At 36.0% G+C, this 14081-nt stretch overlaps 1 protein-coding gene across 2 annotated transcripts in view; it reads left to right on the top strand.

The window, feature by feature from the left end:
- Positions 1-14081, top strand: part of SOX6 (SRY-box transcription factor 6) — a 378275-nt gene that overhangs the window by 41280 nt on the left and 322914 nt on the right. For both annotated transcript variants that reach the window (XM_050897879.1, XM_050897880.1), the window contains exon 2: positions 11331-11401. The gene's annotated coding sequence lies outside the window, so the exon portion shown is untranslated. The remainder of the gene's footprint in view (positions 1-11330; positions 11402-14081) is intronic.

The raw sequence follows: 14081 nt of genomic DNA, 5'->3' as shown, positions 1-14081 counted from the left end.
ACTTGCTATTAAAGTGTTGCTTAATTGCACAAACAACCCCAGTACAGGGTGTCAGTAATAGAAATGTGTGTTGCTTGATCTCCCTCCTGGATCCTCAAATTATGGTTTGAAAGTTCCACAAACTTTATGTTGGCACTCTGTACAGAGGAAAATATCATCCAACTGTAGCATTTTTTAAATATTTATTGTCTTGTAAGGTACTTTAAAATTCCATCTGGAAATGTTATATAGGTACACAATACATTTTTGTAGTGATTAGTAACAGTCGTGTCTGACTTTGCAGTGAATTACTAGGTATTGATAATTCAGCCAAGTTCTGAAAATTTCTAAGAGATTCATTACCTTACTGAGGTGGGTGAAAGAGCAAAGAGCAAAAATAAAGAGCAAAATCCTAGATCCATTAAAATTGTCATTGTTCTGCGATGAATCAAGTACAGCTGGGTTTTAACCCTGTGTTCCAAAAATAACCATGCCTTCCTGTGAATTCAGGGGAGTCCCTAGGGTTTGATATACTTCTTTGAGGGACCATATTTATTCACACTGAATGGTGTGTCTGCTGATATTTTCAAAATGCGTGTCCTCTTAGAACTGTACACTTTTAAGACCCTTTATGGCAATTTACACAGCACTGAGAACAATGGGATCTTGAACATAGCTGCAATCTGCAGTACCACCCTAATGCACTTTGGTGGAAAGAAAGTGGATTAAATTATTTGGAAACAAGGAGTAGTTACCAATAAAATAACTGAAATTATAAACGTGATCATTGGAACTATAACATTTTACAGTTTCTTAAATGAAGAAAGAGAAGAATAAGGATTAAAAACTTTGTCAAGTGGGAAAGATCTTCTATGAATATGATTTTGGTTCTTCAGAGTGGCATTGGCTAAGAAGTTAAACATTTTCTTTTCCCTTGATTTCCCAGAAAATTTTCCTATAAGTTTACTTATATATAAGTAACTAACTTTGCACTGCATTCCAAAGGGTGCATATGCTAGAAAAAGAGGGCAGGGTCACCTGGAAAAAGAGAAGTTTCTAGCTCAAAGAAGCAAAATACGTCTACTTAAAGTAAAATAGAGGAATCAGAAAATTTTACAAAAAAAAAAAGAAAAAAGAAAAGAACCTACATACTTTATAGTTGCGAGGGAGGAGTTATAACTTGTGCTCTAATGATTTCTGATGGATGTTGCTGTAATGTTCACTCTGGTGTTCGTTAAAAAGAAAACGGAGAAAACACCACCCTAAAATTCCACAGCAATAGCTGCTTCATTTAGCACAAGACAGAAACGTATTTGAAGCACTTCCTAAAAAACTTTCTTTTTAAAGAAATATAAGTTATTCCCTGTATATTTTTCCTTCCTCCTTCATTTTCTTTTGTTTAGTTAAACCAACGATAAGATCTTGCAATGAGACATGTCAGGCTGATGAGTTAATTTAGTGAAACTTTTAGGTTTGCTATTCAGATTAATGCCAACTTTTTGAGTGTGTGATTTATTTATTTATTTATTTAAGATCAATATTCCATTTACATTTTGAAATATCATATGCAAAGCACCTAGTAGCCACCGCTCTAGCCATCAGCCTTTCATTGCTGCCTGTCAGTATCATGCTGAGGGCAGGTGCAGATGGCCTGAGGCTCATAGATGTTGAGCAATGCTGGTAAATGCCTGGAGATATGGTTTTATATGACTACTTAAAGAGTCTAGGAATCATTTTCAGCATGTGAAAAACAGAACCCTTCCCCCAAACTTGCCTTTAAATTTGTAGTTTAGGACAGTCTGTCCTGAAGTGCAGGGCACCTCTGACTCCAAGATCAGCAGTTTACTAATATATGATCTCTATACACAGTACAAAAACCAGGCTATGAACATAAGACTGATCTTTATGGACTGATAGAAAGTAGTGCTTTAGCATTTTAACCTGCTTCACTGTTAGTACCCATGACTGGGCTTAACATAAATTGGAGTTAGGAGTTGTTGTGTCATTTATTTGATGGGCAGTATTGCCTGCAAGGATTTCTATCTATGGTGAACATATTTCAGTTCTGGTTTCAAAATATCTTGCAGAGGTGAATGTTGCAGAAAAAGTAGGAAATCACAATCTTTAGATGACAGGCAACAAGAAAAATTATTGTTCAAAATCACAAACAAGATTTTGACAGAGATGTCATAGGTGAAAATCAGAAGAAATGAGGGCTTCACCTGGTTAAATCTCCAAAGCTTGTATTCTTATCAAACTGATAGCTTTACCATTGAAGGCAAATTTCTATTTCAAGGTGTACTCTTTCCTTAATTAAACATAATTTTTTGCTTGCTTTTTTAACTGATGAAGTAGTCATGCTTTAGGAGAGACTGAAAGGAGGCCGAGAGGTTTTTATTTTGAGGGCTTGGTGAGGTAACGTGGTTCATATTTTTTCATGTGATTTATTTATCCAGCAGGTGAGAGTTAGTTATCTTCAGGACTGATCGTTGTAGATAATCACAAATAGAATGGTCCTTTGGGCAGAATACAAAGCCATATCCTTGCTGGTAGCACTCTGTGCCACATACTTGGAGAACTGTTTTCTGACAGAGGATACATATGTAAGATGGGATTCTAATTGACTGAACAGATCCTTGAAGAAAAATGTTTTATTTACTTATGATTCTTCTAAAGTGAAATTAAAATGAGAGCACCTAGACCTCCTTTTCTCTGGTTATAGTGTCAGGAGAAATGAATTTCAAAAATCGGAGCTGAGAGGGGAAGTTAGTATATGAGGTCTTGTTTGTTTGTTTGTTTGTTTGTTTGTTTGTTTTTTTAAAAGAAGACTTAAGGTATAATTATTATGTTTCAGGGTTTCAGGAAAAAACCCCCAAGATATGTAGTTAAGAGGTTTTGTCCCTCAGGGAATCCAGGGAAGCAGACCTGAAGGCAGATATTCTTAAGGCCTTCTAATTGATTTTTATGTCCTACTTAACTAGCTTTGAAAATCTGAGCTTCAATAATATGGTACTCTCCAATACAGAACCCCAATATTTTGTCTGGATTAACACTAGTTTCAATGGGAGCAAATGGCACACTTACATTGTAATATTACAAAATAGGTTTGTCAGAAAAAAATATGAGTTTGTGTACAGCTGACAGCTCCTGGCCGTTTGGCTCACAACCTTCTTACATTAAATTCTGACAGTAAGGATACATTGTTGCATTTTTCTTTTTCTTCTTCTTCTTTTTTTTTTTTTAACCAAAACCACCAATCTCGGTGGTTGTTGTTGTTGTTGTTGTTGTTGTTGTTGTTGTGTAAGTGCACCACAGTTGTGACAGGTTGAATCTCCAATTTTCAGGGAATTTTCAAATCCAAGTGCTATATGGTATATTTATGCTGGAATTTTAAATATGGTAATGTGTTCCCATGCACTAGTATTATTGTTGATGTCTCTAAAATATCAGCTAAACATTTCAGCTATCTTACCATTTGTACCTCTTGGAAATACTGGTAAAACTGGGCTTTCACAATTAACACTCCCCCCCCCATCTCTTTGCTTGAGAGCTTTAGTTTCCTGTTTAAGAGGTTTCTTGTTACTATTCCAAGCCTTGCCTATGCATATGTAGGTGTTACACTATCAAAAATTGTACCAAGGAGTTTGCATCTGGTAAATATAGCACAAGTACAATTTCGTAGGTGTTCAGGTCAAAGTCCAGTGAAAGAACCTGAAGAAGTGTCCTAAACCCTTTCTGTGGTCTGTGTGCAACAGCTTCAGACTTTGAGCAGTGATGTACAATGACTCAAAGCCTCCCACGTTATTTAACTGTTCCCAACTCTACATAATTCTTGATGCTTTGTCTAGCAAGGAAAATACAGTCATGGAATTTGTTTTTATTTTTCTTTCCAAAAAGACTGTTTATTTGCTCAGAGGAGGTCAGCAATTGTAGATAAAATATGAAAATATATATAGATAATATATAAAAAATTGGGGATAAAATGAATATGTACCTGTAAATATAGATAGTTGATTTGAATCACAAATCAATGCAATTCCATTCTGTTGTGTAACTGAATTTCAGTTTAGTCCAATCCAGAGCTCATGAAGCTCATTAAAGAGACTTAACTGAGTGCTAAATTACAGTTTGAATAATATTTTATAGTTTTTATACTGTCCTTTTTGGTCATATGACTGAGCTGAAAGAATGTACCCTCTTTTAAACAAAGTAAGCCAATTCTTCAGTAAAATTACTTTAAACATTGGTCTGAATATGAAAGAGCAGGGAACGTGACACGTTATGTATTCAAAAGATAAAGGGAACCAAAACCTACTAACAGTATTGTTAATTCTAATACAGTTTGTCAAGAAAAAAATACATCAGTGTGGTAGGCTAACAGCTCCTGGTGTGTGTGTTCTGCTTCTTGCATAATGCAATTACTACATAATGATAATATTATATAATAAACAAAAACGTTATTATTTTGTGTTAAAGTTGTATCTAGAGAACCCTCGTGAGATTGTATTACAGTAGTGCCCTGAGACCCTGTTATGGTTGCAAGTTCCTGTACACACATAGGAAGAGATTAAAAAGCTGTCGTTCCAAACAGAGAAAGTACAGTTGAGGCACAGAGAGAAAGAAGAGAAAAAAATTGCCAAATATTATAGTGCAGGTCAATGCCCGAGCTGCCATATCGGTCTTTGTGTGGTTGATTTCCATGGTTATGTGACAAATGTGAGTCTCTGAAGAGTGACCCTGGATGCTGTTTCCAAGCCATGTCCTCTGCACACCTCTGCTTCTCTAGGTGTAGACAGTAACTTTCCAAGTGCAGTTTGTATTTGCTGTAAAACTCTCCCTGTATTTGATATGGCCTTCTAACAGTACCACATATTGGAAGGTTTTCTGGTATTTGGAACACCAGTCATACTTCTTGGGGCTTGTAATGCAGTAACTTTTCATTCTGGGCTTAATTTGCCTTGGAGAGCCTTCAGCGCATGGATCTGTATATGTAAACGCTACAGAAACATACCCATTTTGAAAGCTTTCTCTGTTTTCTTTAATTCGATTGTATTGATTAGGAATGACCCAGCCTGTGGCTATTAAAATGGCATGTAGCTCACAAGAAATTCAGAAGTGTTTTTGGTGTCATAGCTACAGCACGTGAGTGGCAGTGGGCTGGTGCAGGAACTACTGGGAAATCTGAGCCCCTTGATGTGGGAGCAGGGAGCCAGCAGCACTTACCAACCTACTGCAGGCCACTGAGGAGGCTTTTGCTATCTGTAACCCATGAGTTATAACTGGAGTTCCTCCTCTCCTCTCTTCAGCCTTCCAAGCAGCGTGGTGTATGTCTTGTGTTCTTATCTGCTTGAAAGTATGAGTACAGAGCTTATCAGATCTGGGATGCTAGCCCCCTTCCTTCTATATGAAGGAATAAATAAATATTTAGGTATTTCTTTCATCTGCACAGTGAATTAGATGGTTTTGGTGTTTTCAAGTGTAATTTTAGTGGCAGGTGTAATAATACATTTAAAATAGTTGGACATGTGCAGTACTTTTTTCATCAAAATCCTTTTTAGTCTCAACCTGATGCTATGCTATGTAGTGATACAGCCAAAAGACCTTAATTTTGTATTCTGTGCTCAGGTCCTGTAGTGATTGGATGCTTTATAGATATGCAGGCACACAGCAGAGAAACCTTCACGAGCTGCCTATTGAAGACATAATGCAATTTTGTGAATGCATGTGCCTTTACAGAAGAGATCATAAGGAGCTCTTATAGTCAGTTATATAACATAATGCTGCCAGATAATGTGCCACTACCGAATGATACCCTTTTGGGAGAGACAGGGAACAACTGTCTTGTGAACCACGCTGTGGGGTTTGGCAAAAGTGGTGATGCTTGTGGGGTTCCTTTTTTTAAGAGGTGGTTTACAGAAACACCATGTATTGTATGTGTATGTCGACATGCTTTTTGTAGGCAGATGTGAGGTTGCTCTAAACTGGAAGTCATGTAGTTTACGTAAGTGCTAACCATAGCTAAACTGGATTAGAGTGGGTTTGTGGCCAGTCATCTCCGAGTGTGGGCAGAGTGAGCTCACATCTCCCTGCAAAACTCTGTGGACATGTATCCTATTTTAGGTATTTTTTTGAGCCTCGTTTCTGCAATAACGACATCACAGCTTCTGGTATGTAGAATTGTAAAGCATCACTGTTACAGAAGGAAGAAATAGTAGCTCCTTTTTGTGAATAAGGAACTGAGAAGCACAAAGAAACTTTTTTGCTGAAGGTTGAGCAGAAAATCTATAGCAAAGACAGCAACTGAGTACAGAGCTTTGGAGACCAATTTTTACATTGCATGCACCATGTTGTTGTTCTTACCTCACTGTGATGCAACGTGTTTTAAAATGACCACTTGCGTAACAGGTGGTATACTCTGATTTCTCCTTTCATAGATCATTTGGCTGCAATCTCTGTTACAGAGTACAAAAATCCAAATGAGAATCATTGCAGAGGGACTATTCTAAAATGAAAAGCATTAGGGAAACAACATTGTGGTTGTTTTGGTTTGGTTGGGGTTTTTTTGTTTGTTTGTTTTTTGCTAATGCATGGAACCAAGGAGAGTAAACAGTTTAAGAAACAAGGCAGCAAAGGCAGTCAAATACAATCCTGGGCCATTGAAGAGAAGTGACACAAAGGGAATATAACAGGAATTTCGTCATCTCTTTTGTAGAAAGTCTTATCTATAGTGGTTAATTACTGTGTTTACTTTCCTGTTTCAAAATGATCATGTATGAAGAGTTTTTTGTGTGTAAGTAAAACATTCTTCATTGAATCATCTTGAAAATGTGCCCTTTACCTGAATTAAGTAAGGTTTTTAGAAATCCAACTCAAAGGATCTCATCATAATCAGCCTACTGCCTCCTTAATTTTTGTGATTGTGGCTAGGGGCTTACAGGTCATTAATGTTGTTTTAATTGTGAAATTTTGCACATTTCAGGGTGTGAAATTGCTATGTGATTCAGGCCCTAAATGTATAGCTTCATTTCTGTATTATTCCTTTTTCTCATTTCACATCATGTTATAATTCTGAAAATAGTTTTTTAACAGTTGTTGAATGGTACATATTTTAGTCCCAGCAACCCACAATGACAGGCCACATTCTCAAATGATATAACATGATGCCATGCTTTTTGCTAAATAACTGCTTCCATTTTTTACTTGCAGGCTTCCTTCATGCTCACTGATGACTGTGCACAGAAACTACAGACTACCTGTAAAGGCTCTATCTTAGAAAAATCAGAATATTTTAAGTAAAGATTTTATAAAATGAGTAATTTTTTTTCTGCTTTCCAAAAGTGGTGAAATCTTATGTTCTGAAAACTAAAATCTCTTGGAATTATTAGAGCTGATGGTGTTTGGGCAAAAAGAGGACTATTTTATAAGTGACATATGGCTATTTATGGAATTTTCTTTGGTTCATAACACTGAGGGCATACAAGATCCTACAGTCATTTAGTGATGTACATAATCTGTTTTATGTCCAGCATTCTCTTGGTGTCAATATGCATTTGCAAGACAAGCAAAAGCTTAGCTTTTTGAGAAGTGAGTTATTTTGAAAGATTCTGTTAAATTGTTGGATGACTGTATATTATTCTTAGTCAAGTCAATGAGAGATGGTTAACTTTATTAACCCTTCTTTTAAGCCAGGCCTGTGACTTTTTGGTGTTTGCAGAAATGACCTTGGTCTTATTTCATGTTACCTGATGTTAGGACACCTTTTCCTGTTTGAAAAAACAAACCCCAAAGAAACAAACAGTCAAAACCATGAAAACTGCTATGATGTTTGCTTGTGAGCAAACCTTTTCATTTAAAATGTAACCTTTTTGTGGTTTTCTAAAATGGAATTTTTGAGGCAAACAAGGAGATAATAAACCTTTGTATTTTCATTGAAAGCGGGTTGCCTGAACCCTAAAGTCCTTTTGTAAATCCCTGTCTTTGTAGTTTCTTGTTTTCATGGTGTTGGCAGTTTGTGTTTGGGTTTTTTATTCTGCTTTCCAAGACTTGGGAGTCCATGGTGTGTTACCTCTGGGTGTTTTCAACAGTACGTGTCACAGAAGTATAGCCAGTAAGTTCAGATCTGCTATATTGCATCTGCTTTTGCCTCAGTTCCCCTGCCTTGCGGCCATGCTTCAGCTTGTAGGTTGAAATGCTGATTAGTACCAGAGCACTGGAGTCACTGCTACACAGATTTAGGTCTTTACGCTGTGTTTTTCCTCTGCCGTCAAAACTTTTGGCATTTTAACAGAGTAGTAGAACAGAAAGTCAGCTATAGTACTTGAAGAAGAAAACATAACCTTTTTCGTTTAGTTCATGCTATGCGCTGATTTAAGTATGAAACATCTTTTGGCAAAGGTACCTGAAATCAGAGCATAAGTTGATCTTACAGCTTTATTTTTCCTCTTTCATAGTGGGACTGGGAGAGCCAGTCTTTGATAAGGATGCTAGCAACTTTCCAAACAAGCATCTGAAATACCTGCAGAAATTGCAGGTATTGAGAATGGTTTGAGAGCATTTTGACTGCAAAATATCTGAGTGAAGTTTCTGGTGGGACTTGTACCAATTAAATCAACAGAATACTTTAAAGAAAACTTTGTTCTTGCATATGTTTATGCAACAACTATTCACCTGTGTAGTCACCTGGAGTTCAACTCGAGACATCTAAAGTGAAAGTGTAAATGGTTTAAGCTAATAGAATAAGGGCTAGACTTCTGAAAGGTTAGGTCTTTCTTCTCAACATCAGTGGGAGCTGGCCTCCCAAACACCTTTAAAAACATGATGCAAGTCTTTTATCAATAAAAGAGACAGGTATAAAAACCTGCATGGAACAACTACTGACCTGTATAGTATTAGTCCTTGGTCTATTTTATTTATGTAATAAATTTCTATTTAATTATATGATTTATATAGGATACACCTGATAGGAATTTTGTATTAAACTTTATGATGTTAGTGTTTGATGAACAGAGGGTTCTCTACATGGATAAGAAAACAATTCTTTTTTTCAGTTTAAGAAAAATTACCTGGAAAGCTAAAAAGAAAAAAAGTAATGCGAGGCTATAGAATATAGGACTACAGATGTAGAAGAGAAAAAAAATAGTTAGCAGCTACTTAATCTAATTAGGTCATGAGGTTTACTTTTGTTTTGTGTGTGTGTGTGTGTTAGCTATATCATCTGTCTTTTGAGCAAGGAACTGTGCGAGGTAAAATGAGTAAAGGTAGTAAGAAACAGGTATCATTTTTTTCCATATAAATTCCAGGTACCTCATACTTGAATTTTCACTGTGAATAACTATTTCTGGTCAATTAGATTGTTTTCAGCATTTTACTTATACTCTGGTTGTGTTGGTAGACTACTACTATTACTGAACACTTACTTGGCTGCACAATTTTATTAAATTTACTAAGGGAATGTGGTTGAAGGAAAAGTCAGTTTTGTATGATATACTAAATACAACAGTCTAGCTCAGATGAATCCATTTTGAATAGACTGGGCTGTTTGGAGTTGGGGTTTTTGTTTTTTCCACCCTGACCAGCTACGTAATGGATAAGCCTGCAGCTGATTCCCAGTTCTGAGGTGTTATCTGAGCAACAAGCCTTTGTTTGCTCAGGATTGCTGGGTATGGTTAGCCCTGTTCTGCCTTCTCCCTGACTTGCACTGTTGCTGTAAGAATCAAGGCTTCACATACATATTATTCTGCAGGATTTTTTACCAAACTGAACTTTTTCCTGATAGATTAACAGAGTGCTAAAGCTAAATTTAAAATTTTGTATATTTAACCTTTCCCCCTAATTGCCTGCCCAGAATAAAGGTTTGGTGCTTTGTTCCTAAATTCTCTACATGAGGTGGTGTGCATTAAAGTGTATTTATACTCTTTCAGATTAATTAACTGTGACCTTATGAACCACTGTCCTTGTTTAATTGGTGGCTCCAAAGCACACTAATGGCATAAATCAGCTGATAATGAGATTCAGACTTGCTTTTAAAATATATAATAACACTGCATTGATATAGGAAATGAGATTTGTTGACTCTCTGTTGGTATTATAGGAGAGAAGACACAATTAAATGTGTACTTTCAGGATGGGGGAGGGCTTGGTTGGAATGAATAATATGCACTTCAGGGTGGGTGTATGAAATAAGGAGGATATTCTACATCAAGATAAGTTTGGTATTCTCTCCTTGTCTCTAGGCAATGTGCAGTACTGGCTGGTGCACTTTAGGATACAGAAATGTTGTGGGAAGGTGTTTCTTAAAGATTACTGGAGGCTAACAAAAATGATGATTTCATCTTAAATATAGTTACATGTTTTTAAACTGAGCTTACACCCACTGTTTTATGAACTGCAAATTAATCAGATAGCTCCCAGAGAACAAAAAGGTTTTGACCTAAACTAGTTGCCCAGGCTCCATTACTATTTTCAGTTTAATGTTACCCATATCCATCCTCACATTTTGGAAAGAAAACAAGGGCTGTGCAACAAAGTTTCTTTGTTTTCATAAGAACTAAAAATGTGCTGTATGTAGACCAAACAATAAAAATAAACTACTGAACTACCTTCTAATGCATGGGGGTTCTGGAGAGAGGAAACCATGGATATTTAGAGGCATAAAGTGAGTCATTGTGCTAGTTAAAGAATTTTATAAGGCGAGCTCTGTGGGTTTGAGTCGCATCTGTTACCTTTCCAACTAGAACTGAGGGGTATGCAGGAAAAAGAATGTTGGATTTAATCATGCCTTATAGTGAATGCATTGTACTTAGGCTAAGCTTCTAACCAGGATCTAGACCGTAGGAGAACAAAATCGTTAGTCTTTCTTTCTGTATGACTTTTGCCTTAGATGGGTTCCAGTTAAACGCACCTAAAAAATATTATTTTACCCCAGTTAAGCTGCAAAATGCTGTTAACAAAATACTTGGAAAAAGTAATGAATGTTCTGTAACACTTGAAAACAAAAAAACCAACCAAAAACCCCCAACAAAAAACCCCAGCCAGCCAAAAAACCCCCACACAGCTATTCTCCTTATTAAAAGATAACCGTGCTTGCATTTATGACAGTTCTTAGAAGCCGTAATGGACTGGGTTGCTATGGTGTGAGATGCAGAACAATGAAATAATTGTTTCTCTTGGTATTGGCTTCCTGGAAACAAATTCTGTGTAAATTACTTGGCTGAAATAGTGACAACAGTCTTGTGTTCTGTTTTATTTAGTTCATAGTTAAAAATCATAACTATTCTACAATAATAAAAAAGTAACATTTATCAGTTCTGGGCTTTCTTTTGTTTCAACTTTTTTTCCTTTTATGTTTTCAGGTCAGTTTCATGAATTCAAAAGCAACTTACCAGTGATTTCTGGGAGCTGGGGCTGATTTTCTTGTGTATTTGTAAGTATTTATTGATTAACTTTCCTGTTATGTGCATCTTTCTAATACTCTTTTAACATGAAGAATGTCGCTGTCATATCAGAGTTTTAGAATGTTCTTTTATTAAGAAATGTACCTAACTACTTAGAAACTTTTTGTAGTTTTTTGCTACCAACTTATGCTTCAGTTATTCAGAGGCACTACAGATGCTTGAATTAACAGTGAATATTCCTGTTATTTCAAGCTTTCCTTTGGTTTTCATAATAATAATAATAAGAACAGTGTTGCTTACAGTAACACATCAGTTGTGACACTTGCTAATGATAGCAGTGCATCTTGCTGTTGTGATGAAAATTATTTCTAGAAATGAACTGGGGCTGTGATTCAAGACTGACAGGACTTTTAGAAGAAATGCTACGTGGGTTTACTGAGGAAACACTAGGACGACCAATATCTCCTGAACTGGGAATGTATTTTTGTATGCCCTGGAGAAAGCTGACCTTTATGGTTGCAGCAAAATGACTGAGACTGTAGTCATTTAGGCCATGGCCCAAGAATATGTTTCAGTGTATGCCCAAGTTCAAATAAAGCAAATGGGACTAGGCCTATGCATAAATGCTTTGAGAAAGGGAAAGTTAGAGAAGAGGATCTGGGAGGAAGATAGTTATTTACGCAACAAATAGAAAGCTTTCAGAATTGCTGTTTTAGATAGTCTTCAGCTTTAGTCAAGTATAATAAGGAAAATCTAATGGGACTTAGACTTGGCATGATATAAATTATTGCAATACCTCTTGTATGATGTAGTAGAAATGAAACCAATCTACGCAGTTTGTTCTCTTAAGTCACAAATATAGTTTATGAATAAATATTTATTCAATCATTTGTGGAAAAAGATCTTCACAAAACTACATTCATCAGGGAAAAGTATGGCTGGTTCTCCTCTCAATATGGAAATGTGTTCAATTTGTACTAACCCTTCCTCTTTACAAATGTTCTTTTTCATATATGGTTTTGCTATTATATTTGCAGTTTCCTTCATTTACAGGTCAGCGTCTTTTTAATGAGCATTGTCAGTCGTATTTAAAGAAAATATTGTTATCAAATAAAATAAACAATTTTTAAAAAGTATTACCATTGAAAAATAATTCTGAGAAGGCAACGTAAAGTGATTACTGAATTGAGAGTGAGGAATTTGCTGTAACTCTTCCTGGCTTTGCCACTGCATGTTTTTTTCAAACAATCAGTTAGGCTCTCTTTGCCTCATTTTTCTCATCTATAAATGGAAATAGTAATATATCAGTCAATACAAACAGTACCTCTTTATACCTTAATATAGAGTATACTTTCCGATCAAAGCAATGGAATAAATACAATGGTATATTCATGGTGAACTTTGTAATTAGCAGGCTAATTGTGTGAGAACCTGTAAGTATTGTTTAGTTCATGTTCATGTAGTATTATGAACATATAAAGTGCTTTAGTAATTATATTGTGGACTCCTGATCTGAGTCCTGCTTTTCTTGGTTGACGATGACAAAAAGCTGTGGTAAACAAAATTGACATAAAAAGTACTTTGAAAACAATGTTTGTGTTTAGGTCAATCAAGTAAGTACTTAAACTTTAATGAGAAGTATGCACTGTTGTTATCACATAACTGTACACTGGCTTTTGCAGAAAAAGTTGTTAGTACAGTTGAGACACCTTACAGTATTGTGACCATGAGAGCTGGAACGTGGTTCAGCAGCCTTACCAATGAAGCCAAGTAAAGGACTATACAAAAGGACTGTACAAAATGAACCACAGTCTAGTCTTTTATAGGTATTCTCTGCAACCCAGAGTTCAATCACATTGACATGAGTATCTGGAGAAGCTAACGCTATGGCTGACTGTTCTTGTTCTCTGATTAAAGGACTTATTTTAGTATTTAGCCCTATGTATCTAGGAACATATGCAAACCTTAAGTTCACATAAACTGAAAAAAAAAAGTAAGATGTACAACAGATTGATTCAGCCCGGTGTGTCCTCACATACTGAAAACAGGATTGAAGTATGCATTCTGTAGTAATACAGGTTTACATCTTCTTAAATCATCTCTGTTGTACCTCTCTGAACTTACAAGTATTCTGTAGGTAGTATACATTAGTTCAGCAGATACAGACTCTCACTATTCAGTAACAGTAATCTGTACACTGTCATAAATTTTCACTGTGCTCTGTAGACTAATAGGACAGCTTGTTACCTCAGGTATCTTTCAGTTTAAAGGCTTGATTTCTGCAAATACTTATTCGTGTGAGGTGACCGTGGAAGCTGATGAAATCGGAATCAGGACCTGAGGCTGAACAAATAGGCCCTAATCAAATGATACCATATAAGATGGGAGCTTTGGAGGGTTGGTGTGGAAGACAAAAAGTTTGCATATATAAGGAGTTTTGAGAAGATTCAATTCTAAGCAGCATTTTAAAAATGTTAATGAGACGTGTATACCTTTTTCATGTTATGCTATAATATTGGGGCATGTTTTTATAGTGTGTTTATTTGATCTATACTCCAAAGGAAAGGACTGTAGATCAGTGCTAGGAAGATTGATCTTTGAAACTGTGCATATTTTTTATATGGGAATACAGCAAGATCAGCTAAATACTGCTGTAGTTCTATACCAAAGCTATTTCAACCAGGGGCTATAATAACTTTTTCCTCAAAT

Source organism: Gymnogyps californianus, chromosome 5, assembly GCF_018139145.2.
Source record: "Gymnogyps californianus isolate 813 chromosome 5, ASM1813914v2, whole genome shotgun sequence".
Taxonomy (NCBI): Eukaryota; Metazoa; Chordata; class Aves; order Accipitriformes; family Cathartidae; genus Gymnogyps; species Gymnogyps californianus.
Note: the sequence above shows the minus strand (reverse complement) of the source record. Positions and strands in the feature narration are given on the sequence as shown.